Here is a 10614-nt window from a genome sequence, read left to right as displayed (position 1 = left end):
TAAATAAATAAATAAATAAATAAAAGAATTACCTAGTCCTTACCAGATACTGCCTGTATTATTAGTGATCCTCCAGGTATAAGAATTTCATCTGGATTAGGAGCTCCTTGAAGCAAGAACTACCTAGTTTTCCCTAATACCACTATTCCCTCCTCACCCAGAGTCCAGCTCAGTCCTAAATACAGTGGAGGCCCCTTTGCCAGGGCTTATCTGTTGGTGCTCACTCTGTACAAAGATGATCCTAGTTCATGTGTTTCTGAGTCTCTTCTTGCTGCCTGGAGGCGAGGGATATGGGAAGTCCATGAGTGTTTTCAACACATTGGCTGGAAGGGGCCACATCTACACTAGCTTGGACAATTCCAAGAGCCTTCCTGGAGACTTGCCACAGGCCTTCAGAATAGTTGGGATGAGGGAGTGGAGGGCTGGTTGGTGGCCTAGAAGCTGAGCAGAACCCTTGAAATGTTAGGGAGGGCCAGCTCTCCCCTAATATCCATTCTTTCCTTCTAGAGTTAGAAATGTTTTAGCTGGGCACATGGCAGCCCTGATGAAGACTGCATTCCCAGGCTGCTTTGCAGCTAGATGTGGCCATTAGGGTAACAGAGCAGAAGCAATGTATGCAAGGTCAAGACCATGCATTTAAAAGGAAAAAAGGGACCCTCCCTCTCCTTCTTCCCTGTTTTCCTTGATCCTGGGTACAGGCAGGAGTTAGAGCTTAGACAAGCCTCCTTGGACCCAGGATGGAATAAGGTGTTGAGATGCCAGAGCAGCAGGATCGAAGGAGACTGGATGGTCAGAACACAGAGCTGCAGCCTCACCCCGTTACAGACCATTGCCCCATGCAGACATGATACGTGCGAATCACTGCAGCAGCATCGAGAAGAGTACAATGTAGTTAAGGAATTAGGAAGCGGGGAGTTTTGAGTATTGATTAGCTTGACTCTTAATATATTCACTTTTAAATTTATAAAATTTAATTGTTAATGATAGCTCTGTGTAACAATAAGGTCCCAAGACTTCTGAAAATGTGTGGCAGCTCCAGCTTTGGGTCTTTGTCAGAGTCAGAGTAGCAGAACTTGCATCCTTACTAATACAAAGGATGTTGTATTAGTTGTAGGACATGGGAGCATGTTCTTGAGGGCGTGTGACAGACCACTCAGCTCGAGGATGAGCTGGGGTCCCCTGAAAAATAATGGTGCCCCCAGGGATAACTTTGAGCAAAAAATTCTCAAACTTCTATTATGTTTTTTAAAAGCAAAATATTTCTTGCAGCCTAACTCCAACATGAAGAGCCCCCTCTCTGTGGAGAACTGCTGTTCTAGATGATTGTGAGGGCTCCTGCTCCAATGCCCAGGGGTCCTTCATGACCCAACTGAGCATTTCTGCCTCTTTCCCATGTGGCCTCTCTTGAGACCTTCTCTTACCAGTTTAAGAGCAAAAAGACATCTCTCTGGTGTGAGGCATAGCCCCTACCCTAACCTCTCACTTTCACAAAACACAGGGTGAAAGGCAAGTAAGCCATTCATCCAATAAATCTGCATAGATTAACTGGGAAAATACGAGTCTCTGAGTAATGTGTCTAGTAGACTTCCACTTTGTTAAGAATCACAAAGAAGAAGAGAGAGAGCAGAGAAAAAGAGAGGAAGGTGGAAAGGAAGGAGGAGAGAGAAGGAGGGAAGGAGGAAGGAAAGAATCTATATAGGCTCCTCTCTATTTATATTTATATTTATATTTATATATTTATACACACACACACACAATAGTATATAAGAATTTGCATGGGGGCTGGGTGTGGAAGTGTGAGCCTATAGCCCCAGTTACATGGGAGGCTGAGGCAGAAGGATCACTTGAGCCCAGGAGGTAGAGCTGCAGTGAGCCATGATCACACCACTGCCCTCCAGCCTGGTCAACAGAGCAAGACCCTGTCTCTCCCTGTCTCTTTAAGAAAATGCATGGGGATAATAAACCTAAATTTACATTAAGGGCTACTTCTACAGAGGGAGGACAATGAGATCCAAAGGAACATCCAGGTTCTTTCAGCTGATCTGCAATGTGTGTGTGTGTGTGTTTTCATTTAAAGTAAGTTTCATTTAAAATAAAAATAAAAATGACCTTAATTTTTAAATTTTAAAAAAAGTATTCACTAAAATGAATTCAACCCAAAAAAAAACAAAAATGTTCACATTATACATACCTCTATTAAAGTAAGTGTCTCATTGCACTGTCATTATACAGTTGTACGCCCATATCACCTTTAGACTGTGAGTCCTTAAGGGCTAGATCTAAATCCTTTAATCTATGAATCCCCAGTGCCTGTCTTAATGCCTGGTTCAATATCTCCTGAGTCCCTGTTATGTACCAGATGTTCTACTGGACTCCAGAGATACAAAAAGGTAATTTGGATTCAGTCCCTATTTTTTAAGAACCTTACACATAGCAGGAGAGACAGATAAATAAGTATCTCATTATAATTCACTAGGTTTGCTCTGTGATAGACTCGTGACCCTGGTAGTGCCTCTTCCACTGACGGAAACTGTGGCAAACAGGTGTGGAGATGCATCATATAAGGGTCAGGGGAGGGAACAAACTTCTGCTTACCTCCCAGCTGCACCACTCAGAGACATGGGACATTGAAGAAACCCACAGCTTCGCTAATACTACTCCTTATCCATAAATTCTTTGCAGCATTGTCAGTATTCAATGAGATAATCTAATTGAAAGTGCCTGGTACCTTGCTTGGATGGTGAGTGCTCAATAACTATTAGAAGACATGGAAAACCTGAGGATCAAGAAAGCTAAATGATTCATTCGAGATCAAACTATCATGGATAACCAATCCAGGACTCCCAACCAGGTGTAGGCTCCCCAGGGCACCTTGAACACAGTAAAAATCTTGGGATCCTCAATAAATGCCTGTTGAATTGAGATTTAATTTTTAATTTGAAACCCCATCTCTACTAAAAAATACAAAAATTAGCCGGGCATGGTGGTGGGCACCTGTAATCTTAGCTACCTGGGAGGCTGAGGCAGGAGAATCACTTGAACCTGAGAGGCAGAGGTTGCAGTGAGCTGAGATCATGCCATTGCACTACAGCCTGGGTGACAAGAGTGAGACTCTGTCTCAAGAAAAAAAAACAAAAAATTCAAGTTTAAATTGTTTCAGGCCCACACTCTGTGCAGTTGGGTCTGAAGTCTACAACCATGTCCCCAACCCTTTTCTTCTCATTTGCACCTGAAAAGTAACCACTGCCTCCATGTGACTCTACCTGCTAGGGATGGTATTGAGCTTTATGCTTCTTCAGGGCATTTTTCTCTAGAGTCTCAAATGCCCCCTTTAAAGTCCATCCTATGGAGCTGGAGGCCATCATCCTTAGCAAACTAACGCACAAACAGAAAATCAAATGCCACATGTCCTCACTTGTAAGTGGGAGCTAAATGATGAGAACACATGGACACATAGAGGGGAACAACACACCTGGGGCCTATTGGAGGGTGGAAGGTGGGAGGAGGGAGAGGGAGAGGACCAGGAAAAACAACTAATGGTATCAGGCTTAATACCTGGGAGATGAAATAATCTGTACAACAAACCACCATGACAAAAGTTTACCATAAGACAAACCTGCACATGTACCCCTGACCTTCATTTAATAAAAGTTAAACAAAAAATAATAAATAAATAAAGTCCATTCTGAAGATGGGTTTGACAAAAGCATTCAGGCCAAAACCCCACCCTTCCTGGGTTGCCACTCCATTCACCCTGGGGTGTCACCTCCACCAACCTTATACTTCTAAAACCCTCCCCAGAGCCAGCCACTCATAGCCCACGGCCCCCTCTCTCTTGCCAAGTCTCAACCTTCAACAGGAAGGAGAGACGAAAACTCATGAGTCCTCAAGTCCTTCTATTTCCTACTCAAAATGTCCAAGTCTGTAGAGACACATTCAAGGTTTGGTGTTTTCACCTCGACTAGATGATTTTTCCTGTGTGAATCAGCAGAAGTGGTCAGTCCTGCGAGATCTGAACAAGCAAGCTAAGCCCTGTCCATGTGAAATTAGGAGATGATGGAAATGAGAGTGTTTGGTAGGTGGCAGAGCACTAGTCAGATGTTAGATGGTGGTAGTTATTTGAGATGAGCCATCCAAGAGGACAGCAGCCTATCTCCTTCTTAGTCCTCTCTAATCAGACACATCTAACCTCACACCCCAAGACAAAGGGTCATCAACCCCCTACAACCCTGCCTCCAGGCAGCCCAACAGGATACCTTCTAACTTCTAGATAGTACCTGCGGATATAGTTCTGCTGGGGGAGCATCTGGTCAGCCAGGCAGTCAAAACTGCCCTTAAATGCACTGATTTGCCACTCTGAGGACCTTGGGCACCTGCTGTGTCACCAAAGTCCTCCCCCCACCCCATAACTGGTTAAATGGCCAAGACTTTCCGTTGCGAGAGCATCTTGCTTCTTGCCCAATGACTCCACTCCATGTGTTTGCAAAATAAAAACATGTAGCTACCATTATTAAACAATTTATACATCTTACCTCATTCCATCCTTTCAACTATGTTTTGATATTTCTAACACATTACATTTTGGCAAATCGAGGCTGAGAGAAGTAACTAACTTTATCAAAGCCCCAAGCTAATCAGTGGTAATGCTGGGATTTGAATCCATGGCTACATAGTGCAAAAGCCTACTCTCTCAATCCTTTGGATAGCCACCCTCATCCTCATAACCTAAAAATAAAGAATGTAAGTGTTTACAACTGACTAAAAACTGAGGCCTTGTCTTTTATTCTTGGAAGACTAGGTAACGGGGCAAGCTGCCCTGCTCATAAACACTTTCTTCAAAAATCCCCCAAAGTAGAAAGACATTCAAGCAACAAACCCCTCTTAGGTTACTCATACAACATCTGGTGCTTCTCAGATTTTCCAGTGCCAAGTGACAAAGGGGGTAAACTTTGCTGATTGTTCTCCATGTGTCCCTCCAAGTCCCTTCTCCACCTTCTGTCCTGCTTTGACCTCAGAAGTTTGGCCCCATAGGTTGCTACACTGGGGCGCTGTTGCCCTCCAGTTTCTGGTTTAGCCAATGCAAGACACCAGCAGGTCAAAGGGTCAAAGGGACGGGTGCTGGGTGTTGATTCCCTCTGCTCCCACCATGCCTTGCCACAGTCTGGGCAGTGTGGCAGTGGTTGCATCTCTCTATGACTATAGCTTCTGAGGTGACCCCTTTTCCCCTCTTCCAAGCTCCAGCTCCCCAGGGCTCCAGCAGCATAGTGCATTCTGTTGGCCCTGAGGCCTCAAGGGAGCCACAGCTTTCCACTCTTGCTCATCCCTGGGGCATTACTACTGCACATGGGCATCCCAAGCCCTGGCCACAGATAAATAGACCCCTCATTAGATTTTCTTCAGGCAAACCATCTGTGTTCCACTGGGAACTGAACTGATAGAGATGGCATGGTGGAAAGACAGTGAGAGGAAGGAAAAGGAGGTGAAGACGGCCCAAGGCTCGCTGACCATCAGCTGAGATAGAACGCTGGAGAGCACGTGTGTCTGCCGCGTGTTTTCACACACATACCATTGTCTATTGGCTTCTCATCCTCCCTCAGATCTGTTTCTTCTGAAGTCACTAAAGCAGATCTGGGTTTTGCCTGGAACATCTTCTTAGAGGAGGTAGGAAACTTCTAAAAGAAAAAAACAAAGCAGTAAAATGGAAGTAGGAAGGGTCATGTTAATCTGCCCTGTGGAGATTATCACCAAGGGCTGCTGTTCCAGTCACAGGAAGTACCAGTGTGGGCAAACACTGCATCCCCTTCCCCTCCCAAATAGCTGAGAGTGTCCACTGGCCAGTCCAGCTCCTGGTCCACCCATGCCTCAGCCCTAGGGTCAGTGGCAATAATTCACATTGGAGACAATTTATTCAAAGACATTCACTCTACGCAGGCCATGCCCCATTTGCTCTTCCATCCATTCCCTGCCCTTTCCCTGCTCTGTTCTGTTCCACGGTAGACTCGTTTCCCAAGTTCCTTTGCCATCCTGTAGGTTCAGCCAGAGGGGGATCAGCATAAGATTGGAGGAGAGAGTAAGGGAGATGCCAGGGTATTTCTCTTCATCTCTTTCTGCCCCAAATGACATCTCTCAGCTCTGTCTTCCCCATGATTCCAGCTCCTCCCCTGGCTCCAGAGTCCCAGGCACAATGGGCAGCCCCTCCCACTGGAGGACCCTGGCTTCCCACCTCCTGCGGAATCCTTCTGTTCTGGACCTGTGCTCTCAGGCCCCCATTTAGCCCCTGTTTGTCTCCTCAGTTCTTCCAATGCCTGTGTAATTAAACACTCTCTGTAGACAGACCTGTTTCTGTTTTCCCGACTGGCAGAGCGATTTGTGCAAGATCACATGGGTGGTGAGTGGCAGAGCAGAATCAAACCAGTTCTTCTCACTCCGGAGCCCCCACTCCCCCCGTCATACCACACTAACCACCTCGGAGGACTCCAGGTCTTGGGATCTCACCAGACCTTCTGTTTCCCACTGGACACTGTGCCTGGGAGTCAGGGTTTTCATATGTGGATTCGAGGCCACGACCCTGGTTACCTGATTTGCCTGGATCAGAGCTCACTCAGGCCCTAAAACGTAGTAGACAGCAGGCCTAGAAAGAAGGTCTCTCTTTGCTTTTGTTTGCTTGCTTCTTTGTTTATTTGTGTGCAAGAAAATCGTAAGTCAATTTAGGAACTCTCTCTACCCCATATATAAATGCCCCTCAAAATCTTCTGGGTTGGAAAGAGAACTTACTTACCCAAGACTTCCAAGCAAGGAAAGCACACTGTCTTGGCAGCACACCTCTGGGACGCTGAGGTCCGCTTCACTCCACTGTCTCCTGGAATATTATATAACAGCCCAGAGGGCCTGACCATAATTGGTTTGGGTGTAGCTCTCTCTCTCCAGTTCTCTTGCTGGGTGAAAATGATGAGAAACAGCACGTTCCCAGCACCTCTCAGGTAGCTCAACGTGAACCAGACCTGATGTGCACAGCACAGTAAAATAATGAGATTTCATTTAACAGAGAGGAGGTTACATAACTGGAAATCAGCCCATTAGCAATAACAAAACAATCAGGGGGCTCAGAAAGACAGACAGCTCCATTCTTAGCTATCGGTCTGGGTTCTGATGGGGGCTGGGCTGGAGATTAACAGCAGGTCCCGGAAGAGATGCGATTCTAAGTAACTCAACGTGACAGTTCCCCTAGCAGTGCTGGGCCGGAAGGCTGGAGGGTTCTGAGGACTGGCTTCTGTTCCTCCAGAAACCAAGCCAGCCTTGCCTTTCCGCTTCCTTTCTGACCTCCTAGAACAGCTATTGTCAGTCCCACTGGCCCTCAAATATTTCTACCTGACTCAGAAAGGGATGTGGGAAATGGTAAGAAAGCGCATGTCATTGCCATAACTACATTCCCGCATACCTACTGCATACAGAGAGATGCAGGGAGAAAACGGGAAAGCTCTCTACTTGACAGTGACACACAGGAACAAATAATGATCTTTATTCACCCACCTGACAATGGAAAGAGCTTTGATACAAAAGTACCACATCCAAACCAGTCGTTACAATAACTCTGTCAGAGCAAGTGGATTACAGAGGATTATCCCACACACAAACACACTCACTCTCCACAGACTAAAACAAAATAAAACAGGCAGAAAAGGCAAATCAACACTACCAGTGAGTTCCATAGCTAGTTATATATCAAAACCTCCTGAAGACTTTTTTTTATTATTTGAGATGGGGTCTCACTATGTTCTCCAGGTTGGCGTGCAGTGGTTATTCATAGACATGACCATAGTGTACTGCAGCCTTGACCTCCTGGGCTCAAGTGATCCTCCCTCCCCAGCCTCCTGAGTGGCAGGGACCACAGGCATGTGCCGCCATCCCCGGCTCACTGAGGACCTTTTAAAAACTCATTGACTGTTCCCATCCCCAGAAACCAGGATCCTGTGGTCTGAGGTGGACTTTGGAGGTCACACGCTGGCCAGCCTAGCAGCCTGGCTCAGGGACGAGCCTGGGTAACCACTGATGAACCTCCACAGAAGGCTTGCCTGGACTTCCTCTCTCCTTCACTCACACAAAAGGCACGACCTTCAGTCCTCAGCTGCTCAGCTCCATTTCACCCAATCCAGGGTGGCTGCAAGAATCAAGAAAGAACTTCATAAGATGAGGAGACGTCATCTAAGAATTCAATCTCCATGTTTTTATAGGTCTCAAACACCCATACAGTGCACCTGCATGTTCAGCACTGTTCTAAACACTTTACCAATAGCAATTCATGTCATTAATGCAACACTTCTACCAATTTCCGGGGAGGGGGCGGGTACTGTGGTTATCACCCCATTTACAAAGAGGAAATGGAGGCACAGAAACATTCAATGACTTGCAGGCAATTCAGAGTCAAGCAATTAAGTGATGGGGCCAAGATCTCAACTCAGACAGTTGGCTTTTGAGTGTGCACACATGCACACTTGTGTTTGTTGCACACAAGTGATTTGAAAACCTGCGTTCAACAAAACTGTGAACCCCTTGAGGCAAGAGTGGAGTTGTAGTCACTGATACCAGGAGCAAGCTCTCAGTGAATTTCACTGAACCAAGGGCCACTGATAACCTTTTTTGAAAGTCTGCTCTGTGCTGGCACCGGGTGAGATATTCTCACATTAAGTTCAGTGTTAGCTCTCACCCAACCCTGACTCACACAAACATCCTCGTTCTCTCTTTCTCTTTCCCTCACAGAACAGTGACACGTCTCAGAAACAGACAATGGATATTCACCGGCAGTTCCCCTGCAAGCTTTTCAGACTGCTCCTGCCTTCCACGGCCCTGAGCCACTGCCATCTTCCATTCTGTGGCATCCTGGAACCATGTTCCTTGACAGGAGGAAAGAAGGGGTCCTAAGACAAGGGAGGAATGGAGGCACCAGCCGGAGTCACAGCTGGCAGGTTTCTCAAGGATCTCAGGGGCTGGGTCGCCCACCACACCTGGGTGCAGCATTCTCAGCCAACCCGGCCCCCTTTCACTCCCCTCCTCTTTTACCTCCACTCTGTACCTTGCTGGCTGGTAACCACTGTGTTTTTACTATAGCTGGACCCTTTGGCAGGATAAGGCAAAGGAATGCCAGAGCACTTGAGCTTTGGTGAAGTTAAAGTTACTCTTGGCCGGGCGTGGTGGCTCACACTTGTAATTCCAGCACTTTAGGAGACTGAGGCAGGAGGATCACTTGAGCCCAGGAGTTCCAGACCAGCCTGGGCAAAATAGTGAGACCTTGTCTCTACCAAAAAAAATTTTTTTTAATTAGCCAGGCATGGAGGTACACACCTGTAGTCCCAGCTATTAGGGAGGCTGAGGCAGGAGGATCGCTTAAACCCAGGAGTCTGAGGTTGCAGTGAGCTGTGATCACATCATTGCATTCCATCCAGGACAACAGAGCAATACCTTGTCTCTAAAAGAATAAAATAAAATAAAGTTACATACAAAGAAATGACAAAGTTTTGAGGTCATAGGTGCCCCATTTACTCTGATGCAATTACTATACATTGTATACCTGTATCAAATATCTCATTTACCCCATAAATATATACACCTACAACGTACCTATTAAAATTTTTTAAAGAAAATAAATAAATAAATGAAGTTACACTTAGCCCCAACTCAGGATGCTACCCTGGCTCCTTGTGGCACCAAGATGAAGTTCAGACTCCCCAGCCAGCATTGCAGGGACTCCCCGGCCATGCATCAGCATCCCTCAATGCCCTCAGCACACACTCTCAGCCCTCCTTCATCCAAGCATGCTAACTCATCTCCCTATTTCCCTGTTTCCATCTATCCTCCCAACAGTCTATTCCCAATGCAGCACCAGAGAGATCCTGCTCAAATGTAAGTTAGACCATGCCCCTCCTCTGTTCAAAGCCCTCTGTGGGTCAAAGATTCCTGCCCCAGTGTGGGTGGGCCTGGCTTAAGCAGGTGACTATTTTTTAAAGAGTCTAGAGGTCAGAGACAGAGGAAGTCAGAGAGATTCTAAGCAACAGAGATACCCTCCAAAATGGCCATGTTGTGGAGATGGCCACATGGCAGGAAATAGCAAGTGGTCTCTGGGAGCTAAGGATGGCTCCAGGCTGATAGCCAGCAAGGAAACAGTAATCTCAGTGCTACAGCTGCAAGGACCCAATTCTGCCAACAACCAGTGAGCCTGGAAAAGGATCCTGAGCCCCAGGTGAGCCGACAACCCCAACTGACATCTAGGTTTCAGCCTGGTGAGACCCTGAGCAGAGGGCCCAGTGAAAACACACCAGGCTCCCGACCCTCAGAAACGGTGGGATAACAAGTTTGTGTTGTTTTCATCCATTGTGTTTGCAATTTGTTACATGGCAATAGAAAACCAATACACCCTCCAATGGCTCCCCTCTCGCTCAGAGTAAAAGAAAAAGTTCAAACATCACCTCCCACTGCTCCCGCCCTCATTCATTCTGAGCCAGCTGCATGGGCCAGAAGTGCACTTACCTCAGGATCTTTGCACCTGCTGTCCCCTCTGCCCACATGTTCTTCCCCCAGAGATCTGCATGGCCCCCCACCTCACCTCTCAGGGAGCCCATC

At 46.7% G+C, this 10614-nt stretch overlaps 1 long non-coding RNA gene across 1 annotated transcript; it reads right to left on the bottom strand.

The window, feature by feature from the left end:
• Nucleotides 1–4690: 4690 nt before the first annotated feature.
• On the bottom strand, nucleotides 4691–6896 carry LOC105518248. Its single transcript, XR_001002798.1, has 3 exons — nucleotides 6779–6896; nucleotides 5567–5672; nucleotides 4691–4725 (listed from the first exon to the last, which is right to left on the bottom strand). It is a non-coding gene; the product is annotated as an uncharacterized LOC105518248 (long non-coding RNA).
• Nucleotides 6897–10614: the final 3718 nt, after the last annotated feature.

Source organism: Colobus angolensis, unplaced genomic scaffold, assembly GCF_000951035.1.
Source record: "Colobus angolensis palliatus isolate OR3802 unplaced genomic scaffold, Cang.pa_1.0 Scaffold315, whole genome shotgun sequence".
Lineage (NCBI taxonomy): Eukaryota > Metazoa > Chordata > Mammalia > Primates > Cercopithecidae > Colobus > Colobus angolensis.
The sequence above is the reverse complement of the archived record's forward strand: the minus strand, read 5'-3'. Positions and strand labels throughout refer to the sequence as shown.